The sequence below is a fragment of the Mesocricetus auratus genome, unplaced genomic scaffold, assembly GCF_017639785.1.
Source record: "Mesocricetus auratus isolate SY011 unplaced genomic scaffold, BCM_Maur_2.0 Super-Scaffold_100022, whole genome shotgun sequence".
Lineage (NCBI taxonomy): Eukaryota > Metazoa > Chordata > Mammalia > Rodentia > Cricetidae > Mesocricetus > Mesocricetus auratus.
This window is the reverse complement of record NW_024429203.1, coordinates 19,920,283-19,947,224: the sequence shown is the minus strand read 5'-3', so window position 1 is coordinate 19,947,224 and position 26,942 is coordinate 19,920,283. Positions and strand designations below refer to the sequence as shown.

At 43.3% G+C, this 26,942-nt stretch overlaps 1 long non-coding RNA gene across 1 annotated transcript; it reads right to left on the bottom strand.

Annotated features, from left to right (window-relative positions):
* Positions 1–1,551: 1,551 nt before the first annotated feature.
* On the bottom strand, positions 1,552–26,522 carry LOC121133514. Its single transcript, XR_005870378.1, has 3 exons — positions 26,403–26,522; positions 22,656–22,740; positions 1,552–1,868 (listed from the first exon to the last, which is right to left on the bottom strand). It is a non-coding gene; the product is annotated as an uncharacterized LOC121133514 (long non-coding RNA).
* Positions 26,523–26,942: the final 420 nt, after the last annotated feature.

The window sequence follows — 26,942 nt, the reverse complement described above, 5'->3', positions numbered from 1 at the left end:
TTAACCAAATCAGCAAACTGTTTCTAATGAGAGACCCTGCCACAAAATACAAGGTAGAGAGCGATTAAATAATACATTTTAATTTCCCATGTATGCTACATGTGTGTGCCCACACACATAAGAATGCAACTGGGTGATGGGTTATATGAAGCTCATCCTTTTTTCCTTACTAGTGTAAATTGTTGACATTTCCTAGAGTAAGATACAATGACAGAAACAAAAAGCAGTATGCTGCTCCTTTAAGCTTCTGGGAACAGAGAACTTGTTCTTCTAAATATTTCCATCACTTCCTGGTCAGTAGTTATTGTTCAGCTGGGAACACAAGTGTGACTAGAAATCCAGTCAGATGAAATCTATTAGAGGCAGGGCTCCCCCCCCCCGGGGAACCAGCAGGGTGCCAGGCACCTGAAGGGATACAGTGACACACTCAGAAGGGGACATGGGAGAGGAGAGCAGGAGCCCCAGAAGCTATTGTACTGACTTTGTGATTTGCCCATGTCTGCCTCACAGGTGTTCATGAGGGTAACTCTGGGTTGCTGAGTTTCCCTCTTCTCCCATAAGCTCCCCCTGCTGCCCCATCTCTGGTACAATTACCATGGGCTTCAGAGACAAAGTCTCTCACTGGCTTTTGACCCCTGCCCCCTTAATAATATTAGACCATAAAGTTGCTTAGCACAAGAGGAGTTGCCATGACAACGACATCCATATCTCTGTACAAGTGCCAGAGCTGAGACCTGGGGGCTCGGGCACATGGCAAAAGGACAGCTTGTGAGGAACAATGGAGGGAGAGACTGCAGATTCTTTTCATGCCTAATTACCCATGAGCACATGGCACAATGGCTTATTTAACTCCGCCTTGGCTCGGAATGGAGGCAGGTTCCTGTTCCAGTTGGAAGGAATTGCAGCCCTGGCCATGAATGGGCAGGAGAAGAAGAAACATGCATGCATGAGTTACCGAATTGCAGAGGCCTTCTAATTATTTTGCATTTGGCCATCTTTCCTCAGAAGCCAATTATTCCAAGTCAGGAGGACTGCTCCACCTCAGATATAGCTGCAGGCTGAACTCAGATAACTGGTATTAGCAACCATTGTTTGCCATGTGTAGCTAGGCAGTAGGATATAGCTCAGGGTCCATGCTCAGAACTGACTCAGCCAATCAGAGAGTAGGATGGATTGTGACCCCCACAGGACATAGAAAATGACTTCCCAGGCTTCCTACTTACTCCTGAGGATTAGACTTTAGACCTGTTGTAATTTTGCAGACTCTGGAGGAGCAGAGAAGAATGTAAGTGGGGGCCTGACAGAAGAGACAGGTGAATAGCAGCAAAGAAGAGAGTTTACCAGCAGCAGGGGTGATGGCCACCTCTTCTCCCCAGAGAGCTCCTCAAAACCCTCAAGGTGCTTTGTGTTCATCAAAGATGGTGGGAGAGAAAACAAGACTACGTCCTTACAGGAATTTGAAGTATGTGTGATTTTCACAGATTTATGCTGTAGGCTCTGTGTTGGATTCTCTGTCATCACAACCAAATGAATAGGCAATAAATGTAGGGAAAGTGTTCTATACTTTTATTGATTACCAAGACAACACCCAAGTCAACCCAGATAACCTTGCTTTAGCCGCTGATTGGATCTCTGCTCCAGTCTGACCTGGACCACTTTCAGCTCCAGGTGATTTACTGTTCATCTTCTGAGCCAAATCACTCTGAGCAAAGGGGTCAAAGGCTTCCCACCTCTTTTTCCTGGCTCGGCAAAGCCCAGTGTGCCTCACTGTGCTCTCTCTCTCTCTGAATATTTCTTCCTTATCACTAAGTGCACTGGGATGTAAGAGGTCAGAGTCCATTCTTCCACAGTATCCAGAGTACACTTTGCTGTTAAGGAAAAAAGAATGTATTTGTTAAGGAGTCATTGGCATCTTTTAGAAGCTCTATAGGTCTGTCCATGATGGGAGGTGCAGCCATGGTGTTGAACAAACAAGCATACGTACGTGCATACATAAATATATACATACACACATTTAAAATGACTCCAGGATGAATCAGCTTTAGCTGCAAGGCAGGGTTGCTGTGGATTTCATCTACACACACACACACACACACACACACACACACACACACACACACACGCACACACACACATTTAAAATGACTCCAGGGAGAATCATTCTTAGCTGCAAGGCAGGGCTGGTGTGGATTTCATCTTCCTGCAGCCACGGAACAATGGAAATCTAACAGGAAGGGCACCCCAGGAAGAAGATGACAGGCACCCTGGAGACCAAGTTCACTTGCCCCTTCTGCAGCCCTTGGGGAATCTTGCGATGTAAAAATGGACCATGCACAAAACACCAGAGTCATTTCCTGTCCCATGTGCCTAAAGGAATTCCAGACACCCATGGTGTATCTGTCAGAACCAGTGGGCATTTACAGTATTGGATAGATACCCTGAGGCAACCAATCAGTAACAAGATCAAGGATTTGTGCCCTCTGCAGCACCAGCCTAGGTACCAAACCAGAGCTCCAGCATGTGGGTCCAGTTCTGACAGTCCTCCCTCTGTGTATATGGAGTAAATATGAATGAGTAGACATGTGTGGCTGCAGCTATGGCTATAACAGTGGTCCTAACTGCTTGTAGGTGGAGTGGAGGTGAGGGGTTGCTGGGTTTCACCATACAGCCCAGGGTGGCCTCAAGCTTCAGAACCTTGTGCATCAAATGACTCTGGAAGCCTTTGAGTTGCTCCCTTCTTCAGCTCCCAACCCTGTCCCCAAGCTTGGGTTCCTGGCTCCTCTGGTGACAGGAAAGGAATAACTGTGGGACCTCTCCAGTCTAGCCAGCCACTTCACCAGCACCTTGCCCTTGGGGAGCCAGACTTCCCAGCCTCTATATGCCTGTGACCTGGGAGTCAAGGCTACTGAACCCCCAGGTCCCTTGACTGGGCTTTGCCAGGAAGCCTGTTTCCTCTTCATTTGTTTTTGTAGGAAAGATAGGGGCTGGTTTGGGGACAGTTGTCACTCGCAAGCTTGTGAATAAAGCAGCCAGTGTGGAAAACCAATTGTTGATATATGTTGATTTACAGAATACTGCATAGATTCATATGATCATCTTGATGCTCTGTGGAGTTACAAACAGGGTCCAGAGCGAATCGAGGCAGTGGAGCAAGCCCAGGCTCTGGTTCTCACTGTCAGGCCACTGAGGCCTGGCTTCAGTGACCCACCAGGAAGCTCAGCATAGCTCTCTGGTTCTGGGAAGAAACCATGCCTGGTACAGAACGAAACTAGTCTCCTTTCAGCAGAAGCATGGGGAAATGGATGATAACGGAGTGCTGAGTGACTGTGTAAGCAGGGCTTCACATCAGGAAACAGAGACTCTAATCCATTGTTCCGCAAGATCTGAGACTGAGAGGAGCAGTTTATTTTTTTATTTAAGTTAGAAACAAGCTTATTTCACATGTTGTTGGGGAAGTCTTATGTCAATAAAGTACTGTTGAGCCTATAGGGAACCAAGATAGGAGGGATTAGGAGTCCAGGAGAACTCTGGGAAGGAGAAACACAAGAGAGTCGAGATGTAACGCCATTGGGGTAGGAAGCCCGGAAACCTCTCCGGTAAGAGACATACTTAGATTAACAATTATGGGGTAATTACTTAAGTCAGAGCTAGCCAGTAAGAAACAAGCAAGGCCAACAACTTCATACTTAATATAGCCTCCTGTGTGTTTATTTGGGACTGATGCAGATCTGGAACCAGGCGGGCGGGAAGGCTCCTCTCAAGGAAAGCTTCTCTTAACAACATGTCAATCCCAGATCCTCCATGGTGGATCTCCAGAGTCTGTCATTTCATCCAGGACAGGGCCTAGGCCCTACCACAAGAGTCCAGGCTGAGAGAACCTCCCTCATTGTGAGATGGGCACTCAAAGGAGAGGAGCAGTTTCTATATGATACAGATCATGCATCTGCCTGGGGCCCTCCCAGCAACTGAAAGCAGTGAGTGAGCACATCCCCTTGCTATTTTCTTCCTTCTCTCACAACTAGGAAGCCTTAAAAAACACTAGAAGCCAGGTTTGAAAAACTTGCAATACACAATACTTGGTGTAAGCAAAAACCAACAGGTGACATATTACAGACAGGCTTCGAAGTTGCACTAAATGACATTGAGGAACAAAAATTCCCCCAGAGATCATAACTTTAGGGAATACACTAAGCTCTGTGGTTCATCTGGAGAAAAGTCTAACATGCATTGATATAATAGATGAGAGGCAGGCAGACAGATGATAGACAGATAGATAGATTGATAGATAGATAGATGTAGAGAGAAATAATAAATTCAACATGAGAAATAAGTAACAAGACAGATAAGTGGTTTACAATAGGTATATATATACACACAAAGAGAGACAGACAGATACACAGACACACAGCCCAACCCTCCCGATAAGTGCCAAATTGCCTACACAAAGGGAAGTACACTGGAATGTTTACATATATTAGTTTTCCATGGCTGCTTTAAGAAAAAAGAACCTTTCAGCATTGAGCAATCATCAGTTCTTCCCCCGAGGCTCTGGAGATCGAGAGTGTGAAATTGGAACCACTGGGTTGAAGGCAAGGAGTGGAAGACTGTTGGGAAGAGCTCGTGGCTCCTCTAGCCTCTGCTGCGCACATTCATTGGCCCCAAGGACCATCGTCCCATTTTCATCTCCCTAGTTCATGTTGAACCCCCATTGTCTATTTTCTTTGTCATTTTTATCTTCATTTTTTTCAGAGTTTCATACATGAGTATATCATTTCCACCCACATTCTCTCCTCTCCAGCCCTTCCTGTGTCCCCCCACTTCAAATTTATTACCTCTTCATCTTTAATTATTACAGTTACATATACATTAATGCATCTATATAGTTTGTATACTTATGAATACAACCTGCTGAGTCCATCTAGTGGTGTGTGTGTGTGTGTGTTTAGGGCTGACCACTTGGGACTGGATCACCTATGGGGGGGGGCTATCCTTGGAAGACCAAGCCAGAGGACCAGGACATCTTCTGTGACATAGTGTCTTCTAGACATGACAGGGAAGGTTGTACCAATGAAATCTCAACAGTATAGTCACCCAATAAGACTAGCACAATGACACCACCAGACCAGCTGACATGCCCGTGTGAAGGGGAGAAATCTCATAAAGCCCCACTTTGCTTCTTTTTTAACGGACCCTGTGATTTTATTTAGAGCCTACCCAGACAATTCAGGGTGCTCTTCCCTAGAAAGAAGCTTAGCACATTCATAAAGACCACTTCCCCCAAATAAGATAGTGTTTACAGGATCCAGACATTACAGTTTGGTATCTTCCAGGACCACAATAATTTGGGATGGGCAAATCTTAGGACCAAAAGAAAAAAAAGCCCTTAGTTCACACAGCCTATCAAAAGTATTTTGCCTTAGAAAAGGCTCCAGGTCTCTTGTTCTCCAGGGAGATGTCACAGCCTGCTATGGAGTCAGCAGTCTCTTCTTAGTACCGCCTCAGGGCACAGGAGCGGTGTGACTTTGGTAGTAGAAAAAGAGGACTTCATGGTCACAATGTGGGGAGCCTAGAGGTAGCCCTAGATGCCCTTATCAGAGGCTGTTTCTAATTATTCACCATTGATGAATGTAAGGTTTTGTTATATTTTTAATTTCCAAATGTTATGGGAAATGCTTTCTTTTATATAATACAATGGAATCCAGTACTAGAAAAACACCATCAGGTACATGGGCATTACAGAAATGTTAGCTTACCAAAAGAAGTTTCTAAACATGGTTTCTATGCTTTCCAGGAAAGCGGCACACAGACCAGGCCAGGTGTAGACCGTATGTGAGCATCAGTGCTCTAGGAACTCACCCAGTGCTTGTTGCCATATTACATCAGGACCTTTCCAACCTGCAAGAGGCAGTGACTCTTCCTTCTCCAAGGTTCTATGAAGATGGAGGGTTCTGTCCCACCTGGTCCCACTGCTGCTGGAGTTTCTTTCCAGCCATTTGCCCCAAATAAACGCAAGACACTATATTAATTATTAAACTGCTGGCCAGTGGCTGGGGCTTCTTATTGGCTAGCCCTGTCTTAGTTATTAACCCGTAACTACTAATCTATATGTTTCTACATGGACTTATCTTACCAGAGAACAACTGGCATGTCTTATCTTCTCTACATGGTGGCTCCTCACAGTCTCTCTCTGTCTTCCTTTTCCCAACATTTTCCTTATCTCCTAGCCCTGCCTATCTTCCTGCCTCTACTGACCAATCAGTGTTTTATTCATCAAACAATAAGAGACACATATATACAGAAGAACATCCCCCATCAGTTTTATCCATTTAAAAAACAAGATTTCTCCACTGCTCCTACCTATGTGGCTATGACAACACCACTGTCCTAAAGCTTAAACTATTAACATGGTGTGGCACTCAACATTGCTCCAGGCCAAGGAAAGTGATTTCCAGTTCGTCTGAGGCACTCCCATGCACATATGTCGATGGAGTCCTCTGGTGTTAACATGTGTTCTATCCACCACAAGCATCCAGCAAAGCAGGAAGACATTGTGGCCAGTATCTCCTAAAGTAAAGCTATGTGAATCTTGAAAGCAAAGAGCTCAATGAGACAGAACTCTTTGATCATTCCCAGTGATCTACTTCCAGATGGAGAACTGACCCTTCCTACATCAAGGCCTGGTGTGGTGCATTAAATTCCCAGCAGACAAGTTTCCAGGAGCTGGGGTCTTTCATCTGGCAGTGCTTTGGTCTAAACAGAGGTGAACACAAAAGCTTGAGAGCCACCACTATATCAAATGGACAAACTCATGGAACTAGGAGTGAAGGAAAAGGGAGATGTGCTCAGGACAGAGAGGTAGACTAACTGCAGCTTTTCACCTCTCTCTCCTCTCCTACAAATCCAGTCTCCCAGTGTCGTCCCTAGCTCTCTAGCAGACTACATTCTGAGGCCCTCCAACTCCTTTCTGTCCCCATCTCCAGTGGATCAGGCAGATCTACTCCTCTAACCTTTCTCCATACTCATCCTGTTATATCCTAGTACCCAATTCCAATAGACATCATCTAGGAAGCCGCCGGCCAAACCATCCAGAAAGCAAGGAGGCCAGTGAAGCAGGCAGACAAGATTCAGTTCTTCACTCCCTCCTGTCCTCCAAATCCAATCCCCAAGTCTCATTCCCAACTCTGTAGCCAAATACCTGTTAGGGCCTTTTCCAGCTCTCTGTTGCCATTCCTAAGAGCCTAAGCAGATCCTTGTGGGACATCCTGCCTTCCTTCCTCCTGTGGACCCCCTTAGCCTCCACCACATTCCTAAGTGTCAGCTCTCAATACCTAGCAACACATCTTTCCCTGAACCCCCAGTAGTCACACCTATCAGGATCCCAGAATTCCCTACCAGCTACCACACCCTCCTGCGAAGCAGAAAAAGCAACATAAACCAAGGAACAAAACACCCACCCAAGAAAGACAAGATCAGATATCAGCACCTAGAATAACAATCTTCACAAATTTGGATGCCTAGATGCAACTGTAAAAACACAATAAATAGCAACTAGGATAATATGTTTCCACTAGAGCTCAGAAACCCTGACACAGTAGGCCCTGAGAATTGCAACATAGCTGAAACACAAGAAAATGATTTTAAAATAGCCTTTATGGATATTATAGCAGTCTTCAAAGAGGAAACCAATAAATCCCTAAAAGAAATGCATGAAAACACAAACTGAAGAAGGAAATTAATAAAACAGTTCAACTCCTGACAGTGGAAATAGAAGCAGTAAAGAAAACCAAAACTAAGAGAAATCTGAAAGTAAAAACTTCAAAATTGAACAGTAACCTCAGAGGCAAGCCTCACCAAGAAAATGCAAGAGCTATAAGAGGAATACTCAGGCATTAAAGACACAATAGATGTAATATATTCTGTGGTCAAAGAAAATGCTAAATCTAAAAACAAACCTTGGCACAAAAAAATCCAGAAAATCTGGGACACTATGAAAAGACCAAATATAGGAGTAATAGGAATGGAGAAAGAAGAAGAAACCTAGTCACAGAAAATATTTTCAGTAAAACCATAGAAGAAAATTCCCTAAACTAGATAAAGAGATGCCTGGCAAGGTAAAAGAAGCATACAGAACACCAAATAGACAGGACCAAAAAAGAACCCCCCCAACATACAATCAAGACACTACACATAAAGAACAAAGAAAGAATATGAAAAGCTGTAAGGGGAAAAGATTAAGTAATATATAAAGGCTAAACTATTAGAATAGCACCTGACTTCTCAATGGAGAGTCTAAAAACCAGAAGAGTCTAAGCAGTTTTTCTACAGACTCCAAGAGACCACAAATGCCAGCCCAGACTTCCATACCTAGCAAAACATTCAATCTTAATAGATATAGAAAACAGGGCATTCCATGATAAAACCAAATTTAAGCAGTATTTATCTACAAATCCAGCCCTACACTTCTAGAAAGCACTAGAAGGAAAACTCCAACTGAAAGAGATTAACCACACCCAATAAAACACAAGGAATAAATAACTCCAACCAGCAAATATAAAGGAGGGCTAGTTACCCCTACACCAACACCACAAGATAATAGAAATCAACAATTGTTGCTCATTGATATCTCTTAACATCAATGGTCTCAATTCCCTAATAAAAAGACATAGACTAGCAGAAATGTTCAACATCCTTAGTCATCAGGGAAATGCAAATCAAAATGACTCTGAGATTCCATCTTACACCTGTCATAATGGCTAAAATCAAAAACACCAAAGACAGTTTATGCTAGAGAAGATTTGGAGCAAGAGGAACACTCTTCCACTGCTGGTAGAAGTGCCAACTTGTACAGCCACTTTGGAAATCAATATAGTGGTTCCTCAAAAAATTGGGAACTGATCTACCTCAAGACCCAGCTATAACACCCAAGGGTATATACCCAAAGGACAGTCTGCCATACCACAAGGACACTTGCTCATTTATGTCCATAGCAGCTTTACTCATGATAGCCAGAAACTAGAAACAACCAAGATGTCCATCAATCAAAGAATAGATTTTTTAAAAATGTGGTGCGTTTATACAATGGAGTATTACTCAGCTCCTAAAAGCAATGACATCATGAGTGAGGAGACCCAGACACAGAGAGATAAACATGGTATGTACTTACTTATATGTATATTAGCCATAAAGTAAAGGATAACCATGGATGTCTGTAAAGGATAACCATCCATAGACCCAAAGAAGCTAAGTAACAAGGAGGGTTCAAGGCAAGTGAAGGGAAAATAGAATAGATGTCGTGGGTGGGTGGAGGAAGAAATATGGATGTGGGTGGGCATGAAACCTGGAGGGTTAAGATGTGGTAAAGATATAGGGAGAGAGTACTTGAAGGGACAACTGGAATCGGGGGCATCTAGGATGAGCTAGAAACCCAGTGCAATACAAAAACTCTATGATGGTGACCCCTATCTAAGATTCCTAGCAATGGGAGATATGGAACCTGAACCAGTCATCTCCTGTAACTAGGCAAGATTTTAAGTGGAGGAACTGAGACCCAACCCAGCCACATAATCTTTGACTACAGGTTTTCCTGCCTACAAGATATGCTGGGGTAAAGTGGCACAGAAATTATGGGAGTGGCCAACCAATGACTGGTTCAGCTCGAGACCCATACCATGAGATGCAGTCCACCCCTGACATTGTCTGGAGGGCCAGGACCCAGAGGCTGGACAGCCCAAAGACCTAGGATAGAGCCAAGCATAACTGGCAAAAAATTAAGTCAATAAAACAACTCCTAATGATATTGTGCTATACTCATAGATCATTGCCTAGCCCAATTGTCACCAGAGAGGCACGAACCAGCAACCGATGGAAACAGATGCAGACCCACAACCAAACATTAGGCAGACCTCAGGGAATCCTGTGGAAGAGGGGAAGAAGGATTATGGGAGCCAGAGGGACCAAGAGCACCACAGGAAAACACAGAATCAACTACCCTGGGCCTATAGGGGTCACAGAGACTAAACTGTCAACCAGGGAATCTGCATAGGACTGACCTAGGCCCTCTGCACATGTGTAATAATTGTATATCTTGATCTTCTTGTGGGAATCCTAACAGAAGGAGCCAGGGCTGTCTCTGACTCTGTTACTTGCTTTTGGGTCCCTTTCCTAAACAGGATTTTCAATAGAGGAAATTCAAATGGTTGAGAAACAAGTAAAGAACTGTTTAACATCCTTAGTCACTAGGGAAATGCAAATCCAAACTACTTTGAGATTTCATCTTACACCTGTCAGAATGGCTAAGATCAATAAAACAAATGAAAATTGATGCTGATGTGCATGTGGAGTAAGGGAACACTCATTCATTGCTGGTGGGAGTGCTAACTTGTGCAGTCACTACAGAAATCAGTGTGTGTGATTCCTCAGAAAGATGGGAATTGATCTACCTCAAGATTCAGCCAAAGCACTCAAGTATATACCAAAAGCCACTTAATCCTATCACAGAGACACTTACTCAACCATGTTCATTGCTACCCTATTCATAATATCCAGAAACTAGAAACAACCTAAATGTCCTTCAACATCTATGAATGAATAAATGAAGATGAATGAATAAAGAAAATGTTGTACATTTACACAATGGAATATTACTCAGCCAATAGAAAAACGAAATCATGAAATCTCAGGTAATGGATGGAACTAGAAAAAAAAATCATCCTGAGTGAGTTAATTCAGACTCAGAAAGACAGATATAGTATATTGTCAGGGACCTCCGGCCATCAACCAGGTACAGCTGCCTCATGTACTCATAAGAAAAGACGTGACTCAACCCTCATAGAGAGTACGTGACTCTGGACCACCCTGCTACCTGCCAAATTCCAGAAACAGACCTGTGACTCATCTAGGGTGTAGGCTTAAACAATAGAAGATGGAATGTGAAAGTTAAAGTTAGAATCTGCAGTTAGGTTACCAGAGGACACAGGATGACCTACCCATCCCACTGACCTTCCGCTCCGCCAGGTTCATCACAGCTACAGCACATCTCCCATTCCTTCCCCTCCTCCCTTCCCCTATATAAATCCCTTTGGGATGAATAAAGTTGTCACCTTGATCAGACTCTTGTCTTGGTGTCCATCCTTGTGTCCCCTGCCCCCCATCTTTTTCCTAGGTGTCCACCAGACCCACGTTGAGTGTCCTGCGGGTCGGGACAGTATATATTCACTTATATGTAGATATTATTTCTTAAGTTGATGATAATCAAGCTATAATCCACAGAACCACAAAGATTAGGTAGTATACAGGAACAGATAGATCTCCCTAGGGAGGGGATATAAAATAGATAGTTATTGGGTATATGGGGTTGCTGGAATGGGAGAATCAAGTTAGGAGGATAAAGAGAGGGAGATGAGGAAGGGTAAACAGAGAAAGATTGTTAAAAGTAAGGGTCATTTGATAGGTACTATGGAAACCTAATACAATAGAAACTTCCTAAAGTAAATACATATATGAAAGCAATCTAAATGAAATTGCCAAATAATGGGAGAGAGGGAGCCCCAACTGGATATCTCTTGCCATCAAATGAAGATTCCACTACCAGGAATGGATTACATCTAATTGAGTTGTTGGTCAAAATGGTTCTATGGGAACCTCCAAGTAACCTAGGCTTTTGCCAAGGTTGCTCTCCACAAACTGACAGCAAGGCTTCATTGCTGAAGACAACATCTATACAACTCATTGAACATCGAGAACTCAAGCCAGTGCCTATCATAAAGACTTCCTCCCTATATCCTGGCATTTTTGGTATAGGAAGGCACTCTGCATGCTACCAGAGGAGAAATATAAACCTCCAACTCAACTCCAAACCCTTTGATCTACAATGATGTGCCCTGCCTGTAAAATATGTTAGGGAGGGCCATGGAGTGAGTAACCAACCAGTATCTGATTTGACTTAAGGCCCACTTCACGAGATAGAACCCATACCTGACACTGATTGGGTCACCAAGAACCTGAGACTTAATAACCCAAGGACCTCGGACTCTGCTGAAGGAATATAGTAATGACATTATGTTACATTCATAGATCAATGTCTTGCTCAGCTATCATCAGAGAAGCTTCCTCCTGCAAGAGATAAAAACAAATACAAAGACAACCAACCAATGGGTGAGAACAAGAGACCTTGAAACTCTCAGACCTAAGTGGGATGTCTCCATCAAATCTCTCCCCTTGGGGCTCAATCCCTCCCCTTGGGAGAAGGCTGAAAGGGACTAAGAGCCGGAGGAGATGGAGGACATCAAGAGACCATCCCCTCTAAATCAACATGAGAAAAGCTCATAAGAACTCACAGAGACTGAAGTAATATGCACAGGGCCTGAACAGTTCTGCAACAGACAGAATACTAGAGCTGAAAGATGAAATGGGTGCATACCCCATCCCTAACTCAAAAGCTAGCTCCAATTTATAACCATTTGAAGGTAAAAGTTTAGTTTCCTCTGAGGGCATCTCACCTAGGAAACAAACCACTCTTTTTTTTTCTTTTTTTCTTTAAATTAGAAACAAGCTCGTTTTACATGTCAATCCCAGTTTCCTCTCCCTCCTTCCCTGGTCCTCACCTATCTCCTGTCTCATCCCCTTTCTGCTCCCCAGGGATGGTGAGGCCTTCCATGGGGGATCTTAAAAGTCTGTCATATCATTTGGAGCAGGGCCTAGGCCCTCCCCTGTGTGTTTAGGCTGAGAGCATATCCCTCTATGTGGAGTAGGCTCCCTAAATCCATTCGTATACTAGGAATAAATACTGATCCACTATAACAAGAGGCCCCATACATTGCCCAGAACTCCAAACTGACATCTTCGTTCAGGGGGTCTGGAACAGACCTATGCTGATTTCCCAGCTATCAGTCATCTGGGGTCCATGATCTCCCCCTTGTTCAGGTCAGCTGTTTATGTGGGTTTCTCCAGCCGGGTCTTAGCCCCTTTGCTCATCACTCCTCCCTCTCTGCAACTGGATTCCAGAGTTTAGCTCAGTGTTTAGCTGTGCGTATCTGTTTCTGCTTCCATCAGCTACTGGATGAAGGCTTTAGGATGGCATATAAGGCAGTCATCAATCTCATTATCAGAGAAGGTCATTTAAGATAGCCTCTCCACTATTGCTTAGATTGTTAGTTGGGGTTATCCTTGTAGATCTCTGGAAGTTTCCCTAGTGCTATATTTCTCTTTCAACCTATAATGGCTCCTTCTATTATGGTATCTCTTTTCTTGCTCTCCTCTGTTCTTCCCCTGACTCAATCTTCCTGCTCTCTCATGTCCTCCTCTCCCCTCCTCTTCTCCCCTTCTCTTTCTCCTAACTCCCTCTCCCCTCCTGCCATGTCCACAATTAGCTCAGGAAATTTTGTCCCTTTCCCCTTCTCTGGGGGACCATGTGTGTCTCTCTTAGGGCCCTCCTAGTTTCCTAGCTTCTCTGGCAGTGTTGAGTGTAGGCTGGTAACCCTTTGCTCTATGTTTAAAATCCATATATGAGTGAGTATATACCATGTTTGTCTTTTTGTGACTGGGTTGCCTCACTCAGGATGGTTTCTTCTAGTTCCATCCATTTGTCTGTGAATTTCAAGATTCCACTGTTTCTTTCCCACTGAGTAGTACTCCATTGTGTAAATGTACCACATTTTCTCCATCCATTCTTCAGTTGAGGAGCATCTAGGTTGCTTCCAGATTCTGGCTATTACAAATAATGCTGCTATGAACATGGTTGAACAAATGCCCTTGTTATATGAATGGGTATCTTTTGGGTATATGCCTAAGAGTGGAATTTCTGGGTCTTTTGGTAGACTGATTCCCATTTTCCTGAGGAATCTCCATACTGATTTCTAAAATGGTGTATTCCCACCAGCAGTGGAGGAGTGTTCCCCTTTTTCCACATCCTCTCCAGCATAGACTATCATTGGTGTTTTTTATTTTAGCCATTCTGACAGGAGTAAGATGGTATCTCAGAGTTGTTTTGAATTGCATTTCCCTGATGGCTAAGGATGTTGAGCACTTTAAGTGTCTATCAGCCATTTTAGACTCGTATATTGAGAATTTTCTATTTTTGTTCTATACCCCACTTTTTAATTGGATTATTTGGTGTTTTGATGACTAGCTTCTTGAGTTCTTTGTATATTCTCGAAATCAACCCTCTGTCAGATGTGGGATTGGTGAATATCTTTTCCCATTCTGTGGGCTGCCGGAAACAAACCACTCTTAAGTGTAGGCTGCATGCGCAGCTATAGATGGTCAACAGAAAATGAATTCAAAGACATTATTGGAAGTTGCTTGTCTCATAATATTGTGTCAGAGCTTTTTTTTCTTTATCTTATTTTTTTATTTTATTTATTTTTTCCCTACAGTTCATTTGGATATATACGACAACTTCCAGCTTAGTGTTTTTATGGGATTCCTGAATATGTAAAAAATAAATGGATCTCTGTGTCTCGTTTCTTATTCCTTCTTTTGGGTTCTTTTCCTTCTCTTTGTTTTGTTCTATTCTGATGTATTAGTTTTTTTGCTTTATCTCACTTTGTTTTACTTTGTTATTATCCCTTAGAAGCCTGTTTGTTTTCTAATGAGAGACAGAAAGTTATTGGATCCAGATAGGAGGGAAGGTAGGGAGGAACTGGGTATATTATGTAAAGAAAAAATCTATTTTCAATAAAAGCGGGGAAAGAATTAGTAAAACCTTTGATTACTTCTTGGTGGGGCCATCAGGGTCAGTTTAAATCCACTATTATTTCTAAAACTAAGAGTTGCCAAAGGTATTTCTCCACGTTCTGGCACACTAGCTGAAGGCAAGGGTCACACACTCGCCCATCCTTTATAAGTGCACTAAGACTTAATTGCTTGTAATGACACTATAAAAATAATATTACGTTGTATAGAAAATATTAAACTAGGAAGTCTAGAAACCTTGCTCTGAGATTTAGTCAGCTCCTTAGTATATTGTAACTAGCATCTTCCTCCTTTAATGACTATAGCAAGGAACATGTTTACACTACTTTTTTATTGAAATTAAAGGAATAAAGAAATAAAGAGGGGATAGGGAGGGAGAAAAGGAGGAAGGGAAGAGGAGAGGGATGCAGCAGACAAGGGAGGTGTGCTGGTGCCCAGATTGACTAGAAGTCCTGACTCCTGCAAGGGAATTTTTCTGGAGTTTTTTGTATGTTTTTATTTAAATTAGAAACATGCATGCTTCAAATGTCTATCCCAGCTACCCCCTTCTCCCTCCACCTGCCCCAACCCCACCTCCCACCCCCCACCCCAGTCCAATCCACACATCATTCCCCAGAGAGGGGAAGGCTCTCCATGGGGGATCTCCAGAGTCTGTCATTTCATCCAGGGAAGGACCTAGGCCCTTCCCCATGTGTCCAGGCTGAGAGAGCATCCCTCCATGTGGAATGGGCTCCCAAAGTTCATTTGTATGCCATGGTGAACACTAGTCTACTACCCAAAGCCCCAGAGATTTCTGAGGCCTCCTGACTGACACTACATTCATGGAGTCTGGATCAGCCTCCTGTTGGCCTCTTAGTTATCAGTCTGGGGTTCAAGAGCTCCCCCTTGTCTGGTCAGCTGTCTTTATGGGTTTCACCAGCACGATCTTGACCGCCTTGCTCATCACTCCTCCAACTCTGTTACTGGGTTCCAGGGGGTCAGTTCAGTGTTTAGTTGTTAGTTTCTGTCTCTGCTTCCATCGGTCACAGGATGAAGGTTCTAGGATGTCACATAAGGTAGTCACCAACCTTATCATCAGGTAGGGGCTATTAATGTAGTCTCTCCACTATTACTTAGTTTTCCAGTTGGTGTTATTCTTGTACATCTCTGGGAATCTCACTATTGTCAGCTCTCTCCCCTCAAAGCTATAATGACTCCAACTATTATGGTATCTCTCATCCTGGTCTCCTCTATTCTTACCCCAACTCAACCTTCCTGCTCCCCCATGTCTTCTTCTACTCTCCTCTTATTCCCCCTCTCTTTTCCCTGGTTCCCTCTCTTCTCCCCCCATGTTCCCAGTCTGCTCAGGAGATCTTGCCTCTTTCCACTTCTCTGGGGTATAATGCATATCTCTTGGGAACCACCCTGTTTCCCAGACTCACTGACCCTGGGATTGTAGGGAATTTTTCTTACAGGAGTGTGCTGCTGAACTAAAAGCAAGAACAGGTGGCTAAGCCACATTTTTACCCTCTGTCATGTGGACCAAAGGTGGAAGAAGGGAACTGCTAGACTCTTAGTGGTAATTTAACCTGGTTACGATGAAAAATGAGGATGTTCTTTCCAAATAGAAGAAGCTCTGATGGGTTCTCTGGATTTCATGGTTCCTCCCATGACTTTTCTCTGTGCCCAATGCTAAGAGCAAATGAGCAATTGTAGCCACCATGGCTAGGGACAAGACAATGGGCACTGCAAATCCTTCAGGGGTGGAAATCTAGATAATCCCACCAAACAGGAAATCTATCAGTGAGTGTGCTGACAGAAAGAGAAGGAAAAACTAAAAGGGATTGAGAAAAAAAGGGGGGGTGACAACCAAGGCTGCTTGAGACCAGATGCAGCTTGCTTCCTCTAACTCACTAAATGTCATATCACAAACAGCTGCTGTCCAGCATCCTTAAGGGATCTTCTGATTGGTTAAATTCATACCTTTCGTATCAGACAATGACGGGAGGCATTTTATTCTCATAAAAATAGAGCAATCTATTAGTGAAACGCACACGGAGATGGAAGCAGGTAGACGTGACTGGTGCAAGGATTATTACACTACCAGATGAGACTGGGGTGGATAGCTCCACTGGTAAAGTGCTTACCAAGCTGCCATGAGAACCTGAGTTCAGAACCCCAGAACCCATGTAAACTCCTGTGCACACCCACAATAGTGACCACAGTGTTAGGGGTGTGAAAAGAGACAGACGACCTGGGCTCACTGGCCTGCCAATATACCTAAAATGGTGAGTTCTGGAATCACTGAGACCTTGCTTCAAATAATAATAATAGTAATAATAGTGATGATGATGATGATGGTGGTGGTAGTGGTAGTGGTGGTGATGGTGATGATGATGATGGTGATGTGGAACATGATAAAGACAATCAACATTGACCTCTAACCTCTGCAAGCATACATACATACATACATAACATACATACATACGTACATACTCAAACACCACACACAAAAACATGACCAGATACTTATTTTTGTATTATCTCTGATCCTCAGGACCCCAGAAAGTGGTTTTGGGGACCCTGGCTCACTAATTTCCCCATGTTGTCACTGCAGGAACAAATACTCTTGTGCTTCACTTTAATCCCAAGCAACAGATGCCTTGGAAATACCCTGATATTAGCACAGCCCTCTGGTCTGCCTCACTCAGCTTCACCTTCACTCCCGTTCCCTTGAGGTTGTATGCCATGGCATCGTAGCCATTCATATATGCTTCTGCTTCTGCTGAAAGATGCTCCACCAGGAATCTGCAGAGTTCACGCTATCAATGTCTATCCTTCTGTGGAGATACCACAAGTAACCACGCGCTGTCTGTCTCCTAAAGCTAAACCCCTTTCTCTCGGTTTGTTAACAGGTCTAAAGAAAATATAGGCAGATTGGAATACAAAAATTGGGTAAAGAGTTGAAGAGGGCAGAGACCAATCGTGAAGGTCAAGTTGATGACTTGGGAGAAAGTGAATGGAAAGCTTTGTCTTTAGAGAACATGGCAATGATGAAAGTCTTCCATTAACTCTAATTAAGATATCTGAAGATAGATCAAGAAGTCAAACAATGCAATCTCCCTTCTTCCCTTAAACAGCAAAGAGGAGTGGGGAAAAGAGCAATCTGCAGGAAGGTGTCAGAAGGAATCCTTGTCAGGTGCATAAAGGTTCCTCACCAAACTCTGTGGTGGGGGAACACCATCTCCCGAGATTAGCGTTTCAGGGTTTCAATGAAGGTGATAGATTTTCTCCACTCTGGTTGATACGTTTGAAAATGAGCATGCACACTTGAAAGATCTAGAAATCACTTTACAGAAGCATTCATGGTATATTCTATAGAATATCAGTTCTGTAAATGTGAACTAAGTGATTTTGAACTAAAACATTCCATGATCAAACAAGCTATGTGCCTTAGGTGATAGCTATGTGCCTTAGGACTCATCTCTGGTCTTTATCACTGGTAATATTTGACAATGAAAGCATTAAACATACAAACTTGGGGGGAATGCCCAAAGAAATTATCACTCAAGAAGATGTGGTTGGGTAATGGTTATTACACAGGGAGCAGTGATGGCTAGTCTGTCACCTAGAAGAGGCTGGAGAGATAGTTCAGCCATTAAGATCCCGGGCTGCTCTTGTAGAGGACCCAAGTCAGGTGACTCACAACCACCTGTCACTCCATCCCTAGGAGGATCTGAACTCTCAATGGGCATTGCACTCATCTTTACATAGTAATACACAGACACACATATCAACACAATGTTTAAAGAAAGTATTTTTTTCAAAGAAGTCACTAAGAGGTTAGTAAAAGAAACAGGGAGGGAGGGAGGGAGGGAAGGAGGGAGGGAGGGGAGAGAAAGCCAAAGGCAGAGATTGGGAAGTAGAGAATAAAAAGAAAGACAGAACTTGGCAACAGTGAACCGCTGACTCCAGACCTTGGCTTCCTGGAGCTTCCTTCCCTGAAATCTCGTCCTTCTATTCCGGAATTTGAACACTATTTTCCCAACAGATCTCTTATTTTTAGTTTTTCTTCTGCTTGTTTTTTCCTATGTTGGATTAAGCTGAGTTCTTTCAATGGCACAGTTCCTCACAGAGAATGGGTAGTAGGATTAGATGCTACAAGCTGCAGAGCCTAAAATGTAGAATTGCCTAAATCGGAATGGGGTTGTGGGTGTTTTCTTCAAAGAACATGACTAACTCTGGGTGAGGTGGAGCATATGTGTAATCTCTGCACTCACGGAGTCCAAGGCCCATTGAGGCAGCATAGCAAGACTCTGCCTCAAAGCAAATAAACAAACAATGGCTGTTAGGTTTCAGCTTTTGTTTTCCCTCCTCTCAATTCCACTTCCACAGAGCAGAAAAATCATTTGAAAGTCATTTCCTATTGTAACTCATTAAATATTCCATTTCTGGTTTTTGCACAGGAACATTTAGGGTGTGTGTGTGTGTGTGTGTGTGTGTGTGTGTGTGTGTGTGTGCATACACGTTCCTGTAGGTGTGTTCGTGAGGATGTGTAAGGCAGGGATCAGTGTCAGGTGTCCTCCTCTGTCACTCTCCACCTCCCTTTTTGAGACTGGGCCTCCCACTGAAATTGGAACTCATCAATTGGCAAGACTAGCTAACCAGTAAGCTATAAAGACCCATCTACCTGTCTTCTCCTCCACAGCACTGACCTTACAGACTAACACCACATGTTGGATTTGAATGTGGGTACTAGAAATCTAAACTCTCATGCACTTTACTTACTGAGCCCAGCTTTAGTCTTAATGACACTCCTCTGTGTGGTCATATTGTCGAGTCCATTGTAGAAGGCTATTTTAGGCCACCAACCAACTCCCAAAAAAAGACATGGAGACTTATTAATAGTTAAGAATTCTCAGCCTTAGTTTAGGCTTGTTTTTGGCTAGCTTTTTTTAACTTAAATTAGCCTGTTTCTCTTCATCTACATTTTGCCTTGGGGCCTTTTACCTTCCTTTCATTCTGTACATCCTACTTGCTTGCTTCCTCCATGCCTGGCTGGCAGCTGCCTGGCTGGCTATTCCCTGGCATCTTCCTCTCCTTCTCCCTCATTCTCTCTCGAGCCTATTCCTGCTCATTCTTTCTGGCAACCATCCCCATCTACCCCTCTGCTGCCTAGCTGTTGGCCATTCAGCTTTCTGCTAGACAAATCAGGTGCCTTAGGCAGGCAAGTTAAAAAACAATTGCAGCACATCTTTGCCTAGTTAAACAAATGCAGCATAAACAAATGTAACACATCTTTACATAGTTAAACATTCTATTCCACAACAGTACATGAACTCCATTTGTGTCCTGATGATTAGCCATACTGGTGAGATTTGCAACCAGCATGGAACAAGGCAGAGGCAGGATGCTCTCAAAAGTGTCTAAGACCATTACAGAAGGATCACCTCCCTGAAGGGCTGAGGAAGATCCCCATGGCACACTTTCAAACTGGTGCAGAGAGAGAACAAGGGCTTATACAGTGCCTGAGAGAAAAGTCAGGGCCAAAGAGATAGAGAGAACTTCACTATTTCAATGTCCTTCAAAGCTCCTTCCTGAGGTTCTACAAGCAGGCCATAACCTCACCCCATCTTCTTCTACGAGACAACACAGCAGGAAGGAAGCATCATACCTTCTCTGTAAACATTAGTTTATTAGTTCATGTTGAGGAAGGAGGCAGAGGCCAGCAGGAGACCTAGAACACAGGGCTCAACCCTGAGGCCAATAGCTCTGCAGCAGAAATGCAAGGGCTCAGTACAAATTCTAAGGTATTAGCCAAAAAGGTCTTTTTTAGTATCTGTTGCTAATATAGAAGTTAAAACAGAAAAATAAAGTCTGTCCATATTGTGTATATTGACACAGTTTGTGTATATTAATGGAACTCAAATCAGGCAACGATAAGGTTTTGTTTGTTTGTTTCTTAGAGGATTACAGAAAACCAATGTCTGCATCTCTCAATCACATTATCCTATTGTCATCAATGATTTCTATTTTATGTGTGTATGTATGTGTGTGTGTGTGTGTGTCAGAGAATGTATGTGCACATATATGTGCAGAGGCCAGAAGAGAGCATCCGATCTCTTGGAGCTGGAGTTCCAGGTGTCTGTAAGCTACTAGACAATGACAATTGGATTGAGAAGCAATTGGCCTTAACCATTGAGCCATCATCTCTCCATCCCCTCATCAATCATTTATTATTTAACAGTATTGAATATTTTCTGTGTCCAAGGCCTCACACTAGGACACTTGGGAACTGCTAAGAGTAAAGCAAAGAAGTGTGTCTCCAGAAGACTGAAATACAGATGGGATGTCTTACAAAGTGACACAGCTCACACTGCACCTGACTGTAGTCAATGGATGGACAGAAACTCCTCAGTCCTGTGGGGAGAGATAAGGAACCAGGCACATGGACATTCACACGCAACTGGAACCAAGACTCGAGCATGATGCTAGGAACTTCCAACAAATGAGAATCCCAGGGGGACCCCAGACTTTGCTCTTTTCTTCATTTGCTTTGAATAAGACCCAGTAGAATCTACAATATCTCTATTTAACCAGCGGACGCATCTTGATCCAAAACCAAACAGAGACAATTTTACATCATCTGCCATTCCTATGGGAACCATCATTTACTTCACTCACTGAAACACCTTTGGCTGGGACACAGAGAAAATGAAGAAGCAACCCCAAAATCTAAATTCCAACTTGCATTCCCAAAAACCTTTACACAAACTTTCCCCTCATGACATTGTTATATTGAGGCCTGTATAACCTGAGAGCAACAAGATACAAACAATTCAAATGTGACATCTGTGTTCCAGGGGAAAGTGACAGAAAAGAGATGTTAGTGGGATTTATCAATTACAGCTTTGGAAAGGTAAGCGTGGCGAATCTGGCTCTTCCTGGCATTAGACAGGTGTCATTTCAGAGCTGGGAGTTGTCTCTGTGAGTCAGATGAGAATTCACTAGAGCTGTCAGGAAGCAACAAGAATTACTAGTTAAACCTTGTCTCAGCACCACACCTACTCATCAGAATAAATGGTGGGCCAGTACCACCTCCAACAACACTCAGATAAAGACCAACAACACTGCTTGACCCATCAGACTTCTGCAACCTTTATGTGACCCAATTTATCTTTTTTCTGCTACAGGAGACTATTCCCATTTGTTCCATATCTTCTTTAACAGGGGCTACAATAGCTTTGAAGACTAGATCCTGCAATGAAATGCTTACTCTTTCTCAAAACCCAAGCCAGTCTCTGGGTTATACCACACTTCTCGTATTCAGTTCTCACAGTCAATCAGGCTTAAGTATGTGCCACACACACTTGCTTCCCATCTTCTTCCCCCTCCTTTCCCCTTTCCTTCTGCTTTTTCTCTTTATCATATGTGTCTAGTCTGGGTTGAATTTGTCCCTGAATATCTGTGGATACTATGTCTTCCTGTCTCCACAAATCCATCCCACACAATACACCTTAATTTTGTTGAGCTCAATAGGCTTTTTCCCCCTCAATATACTTTTAGAAGACAAAATAAACATAAGAAGTCATGGGACATTTGTGTCAATGGAATAGGCTAAGATTTAATACGGGAACCATAAAGGACAGTTTGATACATCAAAAAAGGATGATAAATTGAAAAGCATGATAAATTAAGTTAAAATGTTCTATTTGTCAAAAGATCATTAAGGGAGTGAAATAACTAGGCATGCAGTATATATGGAGGTGTAACGACAATCAAAATATATTTTAGAAAATTCCAATAATAAATAATTTAGCTTACCTATTAAAAGTTAAAAATAAGGTAGGTAATTTAAAGTTAAATGAAGGAAAATTGGAAGCTGGAGAGATGACTCCATGGTTAGGAGCACTGAAAGCTTTTCCAGTGGACCCAGGTTCAATTCCTATCACCCACATGGTTGTTCACAACCATCTGTATAATACCTTTCCAGGAGATCCAGTGTTTCTTCTGGCCTCTGTTGGTACCAGGCATATTCATGGTACACAGACATTCATTTGGACAAAACACCTACAAATGTAAAAAAAATAATTTAAATGAAATAACATTGCCAGTAAATCTAGAAAGGAATATGCAACTCCATTTGTCATCAGTAAAACCAACATGAATAGTGGAGTGAGTACCTTACAAGGTGTATCCATACATCAGACATCATATCTATTCCATAAATGTGCACTGTGCCTGTGCACCAGTTAAAAACAAGAAAAAAACCCACAATGAATTTTAACTGTGAGCCCCACCAGAAAAGCCAAATTGAAAGCACAGTCCATATGGAGTGATAGAACCAGGGCAGAGTAGCTGGACTGCAGAAACCTGCTCGTGGAGTGAACTTCACTCTGTCATCTGGGAACACTGGTCCATGCACCACCCTGTATCCAGAAACATATCCCCAGGTATGACCTAAGCAGAAATGTGCAGATATTCAATAAAGCACAAACATAGGCAAGGCCAGTTGGTCAGCTTTGTTTGAAACAGCCAAGTGCTCATTCTAAAGGTATGTTAAAATGGCAATGCGTAAAGACACGGTGATGTCATTATGCCAAGCAGTGTGAATGAGAGGTGTGAAGAAAGCATTACTGTGTGCAGCAACATGAACTGAGAAAAACAACCCAGAGGACAACAACCAGCACAAGAAGGTGTTTTCTGGAGGGTTCCGTTCATCCTCTGGGCACAGACAGAGCTAATCCATGTCTGGATTCAGGCTGGCATCTCCCCTAAGGGAAAGAGTGACTGGCCAGGTTTGGAAGAGTGACATCTGGAGTAGCTGGAACATTTTGTTTCTCCCTGTAAGTGCTGCCAACATGGGTCTATTCACCTGGCGCTAATTCTCCAGGCTCCACACTGGTGCTCTATGCCTTTGCCTATATATAGCTTATATTTCGGTAGAAACCAAAACAGAATGACATGTTTTCTTCTTACTATTCAGTAATCTTCATTGAGGTTTCATGACCTGTCAATCCCAAGCTTACACGCACACACACACACACACACACACACACACACACACACACACACACATGCACGCACACATACACAGGCACAGGCACACGCATACACTCCCACACACAGTCTTTACTTATGCAGTGTCCCCATATAGAAATGCTCTTCACATCTACTGTGGTAAACCACACCTCTTTAACACAGCATAATGAAAGCCACTAATTTGCTACTAGCAATCCTATTTAAGACGAAGCTCCTGGGCTGGGCAATGGTGGTGCACACCTTTAATCCCAGCACTCAGGAGGCAGAAGCAGGAAGATTTCTGTGAGTTCCTGGCTAGCGTAGTCTAGAGAGCTAGTTCCAGGACAGCTAGTTCCAGGACAGCCAGGGTTGTTACACAGAAAAACAATGTCTCCAAAAACAAGACAAAACAAAACAAAAGGCTACTGTCCTGGAGTAACTATCAAAAAGTTTAAATGGTTAGAACATTTCTCTTACTTTTAAAGAAAGGATGTTTGGTTAGCTGGTTGGCTGGTTGGTTGGTTGGTTGGTTGGTTGGTTGGTTGGTTGGTTGGTTGGTTGGTTGTGGGAAGAGGTTTGAAAGATGGCTCAGCACATAAAGGCGTTTGTCACCAAGCCTAACAGCCAGAGTTTGATCTCCAGAACCCACGTTGTGGAAGGAGAGGACCAATGCCTGCAATTTGCCCTCTGACTTTCATAAGCATGTTGTGTACAGTACCCTACCCTACCCTACCACCACCCACATACACCCATACACACAAGTAAATAAATGTAACCAAAGTGAATAATAAAAATGGTTTTAAACATACTTAGTTCCAGAACGAGTTTCTAGTGGCTTGATTTTTCATATATCTTGCAAGTCTTCAGAACATTAAATGTGGCATCTGATTAAGTTATGTCCATATAACAAATAAAGCTGGCACAGAAGGGAAATTAGAACTGATGTCACACACTGTTTGCTCTTGAGAGCTCAGCTGGTTGGAAGCACAATGGTTACTGGGTACATTGTGTTTCATCAGTGTTGCCCAATGAGAATGGGAAGTGATCAGAAATCTGGGTATTTGTAGGCCAAATCTGAGTGCTTTTCCTATATATCACTTGTTAAGAAAACTCTCAAACACATCAGATACACTAGCAAAGACTTCAAATCAACAATGGGAACAAGGACAAGTTCTCTTGGTTTCCTTAACACTTAGTGTACATTTAATCAGGAGATTGAAAAGGCTGAGGGTTAAACCACACAGATCTTATGGAATTAAAAAAGCCAGCATGAATATTCAGACACATACAGCATCCTTACCATGCAAATGTTTCATCCAAAACTACACAGGAGAGTCCCCTCCCTAGCATCAAGCCCTGGTGACAGTCTTCTCCCTGCTACCCTCAGGGAGTTCAGTGCTGGCATGGCCACAGAAATCTGTCTCCTAGTCATTAGTCAGTCCCTTGACGGGGACATAACGGGAAGAAAGAGGACCTAATGGGATTAGAAAAATGAAAAAGTAGGCTGGAGCCAAGGATGACATCAGCCTTGTGGGGAGGCCAGGAGGTGATGGGAAAATACTGCAAGAAAGGACATTCTTCATTCTTGTCACCGTGAGAAGAGCCATCCATCTTGATGCTGGATTCCTTGCCACGGGCTAAATGTAAAATTTAAAAAAGCCCTTTCCATTAAATTGCCACTTAGCATTAAATACTTAGAAGAGAAAAAAAAAGACCAGAGATGAAATTGTGACCATCTAGCTAGCCAGTTCCCCAGCAAGGTAGGCAGAATTCCCTTGTGTCTGTGACTCTGACTATGGTCACTGTGTCCTAATGGAGTCCGCAAGGAGCAACTTGACCCAGCATGGCTAGCAACAGGGGGATTAGACCAAGTGCTTTTCCATCCAAGGCACCTTTAAGTAACATTATGGGATTAGAAGCCTTATAAAGAATATAATTCCTCTAGCTGGTTCCTCTTACTTTTTCTAAAACAAGAGCGGTATGTTAGATTCCAAAGCCCCAGGACAGAGGTACATCATTCGATTCTGCTTAAAACAAGGACTTTTATGAGATTATGTTACATGGATAAAATCCTTCATAATCATGTTTTAGCTGTTCCAGCAAATCTCCGAGCCTGGTCCACATACTTGCTTGTCACAAATGGAGACAGATGAGGAACAGAAGCAAATACAGTTAGAAGAGGGTGAGAGCCGGCAGTGGGGCAAGGGGCAGAGGAGGCTGAGTAGTTCAGTTGGTAGCGCACTTCCCCAGCATGTACGAAACCCTGAATTACACTCTGAGAACCACAGAACCTGGAGGTTCAAAGTCACCCACAGCTACATAGTGAGTTCCACACCAGCCTGGGTGTGAGACGCTATCCTAAACAGAAAAGGGGATGGCGGCAATGCAAAGGCTAACGTGATGCAGCAAGTAGCAGATCCCTTTCTCCAGAACCTGCTTGTAGCAGAGTCCATAAATCTCTACCACTACAGCCCAAAGCACAGACTCACAAAGCCTGAAGGAGGCCTGCCTCAGTGCCACTCTGCTTGCTGGGACCCACACACTCCTCTTTTGGCAAGATCCACACTGTCCTGTCAGGTTGCCTGAGCAAACAGCTCTGTCATCCACAGCCCTGTTGCAAAGGGCTGTGAATCCCAAACTTGTTTTACCTTTCAGTCATTTTCAGCCATTTTTTAAATCACCCCTTTTCAAAATGCACACACGCATCCAACCTGTAAAGGGCGTTTCTCCAGTTGAAGGGTCTGGGAAGACAAAATACCCAGGCCTCTCCGTGTCTCCTCTCCTGGCAGTTTCTGGAGACACTGTGAGAGAAGCCTGGTTTCTCATGGCACATGAAACGTCTGACAACAAGCAGTCTGGCAGAGACACTGGCAGGGAGGTGGAAACAGCTGGCCTCCAATGGCAAATCAATCCACGCCCTGGCTCCATCTCACCCCAGTCACAAAAATAAGCAAACAATAAATGCCGGAGGCAACGCAGGAGAAGGAATCACTGGGAACATAAATTGGTAAGTTGTGGCAGGAACATAAATTGGTAAGTTGTGGCAGGAACACAAATTGGTCAATTGTGGCAGTCGGTGTAGGAAGTTCCCAGACCACTAAAGACAGAACTACCTCGTCACGATGTCTTTACCTTGGTTGTCAGCCTGACTGGGTGTGGCATCAACTGAAACACAGGCTGCTGAGCACACCTTTGAGGAACTGCATGGACCAGCTTACATGAAGTGGGAAGACCCACCCTAACTGTGGGCA